General features: G+C 38.7%; 1 non-coding gene across 1 annotated transcript; it reads right to left on the bottom strand.

Annotated features, from left to right (window-relative positions):
- Positions 1-1,984: 1,984 nt before the first annotated feature.
- LOC126074176 (U6atac minor spliceosomal RNA) lies at positions 1,985-2,110 on the bottom strand. The gene has a single exon (XR_007516978.1). It is a non-coding gene; the product is annotated as a U6atac minor spliceosomal RNA (small nuclear RNA).
- Between the last annotated feature and the right edge of the window lie 2,196 nt (positions 2,111-4,306).

Raw genomic sequence — 4,306 nt, 5'->3', positions numbered from 1 at the left:
GGCCCCCTCTGCCCTCTCATCTCCCCTTCAGATAGGAGATGCCAACATAGCCTCATGTGTCTGCTTGATCCAAGAAGCTCGTTCTTCACCAGTATCATTTTCCATCCCGTATTCCAGTTCAATCCCTCTCTGAAGAGGGCTGTCTTGGGCTAACAGAAGGTCTGGGGACCATGGCCTCCAGGGTCCTTCTAGTCCCAGTCTGACCATTAAGTCTAGTCTGTTTACGAGAATTTGGGGTCTTCATCCCACTGCTCCCCCACTCCCCCACGGGTTCTCTGTTGTGTTCCCTGTCAGGGCAGTCATCGGTTGTAGCCAGGCACCATCTAGCTCTTCTGGTCTCAGGCTGATGTAGCCTCTGGTTTATGTGGCCCTTTCTGTCTCTGGGGCTCGTAATTACCTTGTGTCTTTGGTGTTCTTCATTTTTTCTTGCTCCAGGTGGGTTGAGACCAATTGATGCATCTTAGATGACTGCTTGGTAGCATTTAAGACCCCAGACACCACTCTCCAAAGTGGGATCCAGAATGTTTTCTTAATAGATTTTATTATGCCAATTGACTTAGATGTCCCTGAAACGATGGTCCCCAAACTCCTGCCCCTACTACGCTGCCCTTTGAAGCATTCAGTTTATTCAGGAAACTTCTTTGCTTCTGGTTTAGTCCAGTTGTATTGACCTCTCCTGTATTGTGTATTGTCTTTTCCTTCACCTAAAATAAAACATCTACTTTTTTTTTTTTTTTACTATCTAATTAGTGAATACCCCTGTTTCTCCCTCTCTCTCTCCCCCCTCTCATAACCACCAAAGAATATTTTCTTCTCTGTTTGAACTATTTCTCCAGTTCTTATATAGTGGTCTTATAGAATTAAAAAAAAATTTTTTTTCAGATCACTAGAACCCTTTGGACTTGAGGGCCTAAAGGGCTCATTACGGGAGGGAAATATGCAGGAACACCCTACTGATACAACACAGATGTATCCATGTAAAATAAAAATCTTAGAAGACATATTTCTCCATAGAAGTTGCTTCTACAAGGTGTAATTTCACTTAATGAAATATTAAAGAGCTGATATTTATCTTTAAATATTATTTTTCATCATGATAACAGATAGGGCATGTTTATGATTTTTAAGGGTATCTACTAGGGTTGTTTTTACGTGAAGGTTGTGGGCTCCCTCATTGCAAAGAATCCATCTTCTATGTTATTTATCACATGCTCAGCATCTGTCATAAAGGTTGGCACAGTGGACAACAAATATTTGTTCAATTTTGAGTTATTGACTATTAATGACTATTGCTCCTGGGCTAAAACTTCTGTCAACATTTTCAAACAGCTCTGGTCAAAATTGAAAAGGGAATTTGAGAATTATTCAGAAAGTTAGAGCCAGTGTGAATTGGATGCTGACTGCTATCCAAAAAGTGATATAAAATTACCAATAGTTTGTTGAGAATACATAAGCAAAGGAAGTTGAGTGAAGAATAAAGAGATAATCATGAAAGCACAAATTGCTGAAAGGTGGATTTTTAACTTATAATTAGGCTAAACCAAGAAACAGACCCCCAAAAGACAGCAAGGATGAAGATGTTAACAAAATAAAAAAAGAAATACTTATGAAAGGGATAAAGATTTTCGGTAATTGAAATATACTGATGGAAATCCTAGTGGCGTAGTGGTTACATGTCATGGCTGCTAACCAAAAAGTCGGCAGTTCAAATCCACCAGGTGCTCCTTGGAAACTCTATGGGGCAGTTCTACTCTGTCCTACAAGGTCGCTGTAAGTTGGAATCGACTCTACCGCAATGGGTTTTGGGTTTAAGCTTATTTAAATCTTGTTGTTCTTAGGTGCCGTCGAGTCAGTTCTGAATCATAGTGACCCTATAAGACAGAATAGAAGTGCCCCATAGGGTTTCCAAGAGCGGCTTGAGGATTCGAACTGCTGACCTTTTAGTTAGTAGCCATAGCTCTTAACCACTGTGCCACCGGGGCTCCAAAAACAGTGGTTAGATGCCACAAAGTAGGTGGCAATGCCTCAACTGTATGCATGTTGTAAGGCCAGAGGGCTTCTCCCATCCTTGTCAAGGGGAGTGCTAACCTTCTCTCCTTTCATACAACACATTCAAATCTTATAGGAAGAAAATAAGGTAGCCCAAAAAAAAAAAAATTTTTTTTTTTTTTTTTTTTGAGGCAGCTAACAAAAGAAAGAGTTGTGATTTTACTTGATTTCTTTCTTTCCAGGAACATCTCTTTTGTCTTGCACACTTTCAACAGAAAAGATGTGAATATATTTTCATTTACAGACAGGCAATGGACAGAGGTGTTGGTAATGTGTTGAAAGGTATAACTATGCTGAGTGATATAAATAGGAAATGCTGGCTCATTGTAAGGTTTTTGATAACAACAGCTAAGATGCAGAAGGAGGAGAAGGCTCCATTCATGAGTTAATGAGAGGTGGAGTCACAGTACATAGAAAGGGCTGATGGGCAGACTTGGAAATATGAGAAATAAGAGAATGGAATGCTTTCCAAGAAACGGAAATTCAGACTTTGGACAAAGAGGTGAGGGGATAGAGTAACTTATTCTATGGCCTTTTTTTTTTTTTTTTTGGTAATACAGGTTGACAGATAAAACTCGTAATAGAATTACTTGCTTCAGTTAACCTTAGTGCTTCAAAGTTTTCCAGCAGTAAGAGCTATGGAATTACTCATTTACAAAGCTGGCATGATCTTAGTCTAATGTTGATTCTCCACTCCCACATTTTGGAACAAAGTGAAGAAGAATGCTTTTCCTAGAAGACTAAACACTGCAATACATCTCTGACTTCTGAAATTCTAAGCGGGTGTATCAGTCTTAGGTTCTCTTTTCTTTTTCCTTTTCTTATTTTTTTTAAATGTTGTTCATCTTTATGTCTACATCCTGAAATCAAGCCCTAAGAGTCAGAAACAGGTGAAAAGTGCTTAGTGGGATGCTCCATTGACTCAGCTCTTTTAGATTAACTGTGAATAACGGTCCCTTCAACACAATTAGATCTAACAAGTTGCACATGGAGATGATGGGGGCCATGCTATAATGATATGAACTAAACCCTGCTAGTTGGCATTTCAGTCAATTGATTTACCTTTCATTGTGATGGCTGGTTGACATAATTTTTTGGCCCAGCCACCAACTTTCCTGAAAATGGTCTACTATTCAAAAACTAGTATTTAAAAACTAACAGATCAAATAAAAAGATCGTCTTTCCAGAAACAGTACTACCTATGGGAGCTTATTGTGAACAACAATTTTACCACTAGAGTAAGTCTGCAGTGTGAGAAGGGTCCCCTGGATGGAGAAAAATGAACTCAGCTACTATGCAAAAGGTAGGCAGTTTGAATCTACCCAGTGACACCATAGGAGATAAGGTCTGGCAACCTAAGTCAAAGGCAACAAGTTTGGTTTTTGGGTTTATAAAGAAAGGTACTTTTCTTTTTAATCTTGCTTTTCAAAAATTTTTCTACACCTTAAATTATTTTGGGGCCAAGGGCTAAATTTCAGAAAAACAAAAATTTGACTTGCTGCATTGTTGTGGAAATAGAAAAAACAAATCAAAAGAGAAACAATGAAACGTCCTTAAGATGATGCAAATATTCTAAAAGCAAGTAGTGAGGCTAATTTCATTTTCTCATTTAAAGTGAGGGCTTTTGTAAGGAATGTGTTTTTCCTTAAGTGAGTAAACCACTACCCACTGCTGTTGAGTCGAATCTGACTCATAGCGACCCTGTAGAACTACTCCATAGAGTTTCCAATGAGTAAAGTGAGTAAAGAGGCCTAATTATTCCAGGCTGACTTGTCTAAATTAACACGACCATACACAATACGCAACTCAACGTGAGTGTCAAAGTAGATGTCAGTAGGTGATTACCCCATGTTTAGCATTTTCTTCCCAGAACAATTTTAGGGAAGTGCTTATTTTTCTAGAGTAGATAAATACACCTTAACCCAGTGAAGCCTGTGACTACGTGTTGGCAAGTGAATGTTTTGACAAGGAATAAATCAATGCGTGTGGACATGGGTGATGCATGAATCTCCCCAATAAAACGTTTGTCAAAATATGTCTTTCAAACCAGCATGCCAGTCATAATTCCTGGGCCAAATGTTTAATGAACAGTTCATCTAAACACTACTGTCAAGAGAGAATGTTATTGGTTGTCAGCTTCTCACATGCAAGTGATTAATAAAGTGAAAAATTCAGGATCAAAGCTCTCAAGGTCTAGGGCAGATTTTACTGTTGGTGTATAAGATATGGGTTTTTGAATAGGATTGAGCCTCCAGAT

The sequence above is a fragment of the Elephas maximus genome, chromosome 3, assembly GCF_024166365.1.
Source record: "Elephas maximus indicus isolate mEleMax1 chromosome 3, mEleMax1 primary haplotype, whole genome shotgun sequence".
Classification (NCBI taxonomy): domain Eukaryota; kingdom Metazoa; phylum Chordata; class Mammalia; order Proboscidea; family Elephantidae; genus Elephas; species Elephas maximus.
Note: the sequence above shows the minus strand (reverse complement) of the source record. Positions and strands in the feature narration are given on the sequence as shown.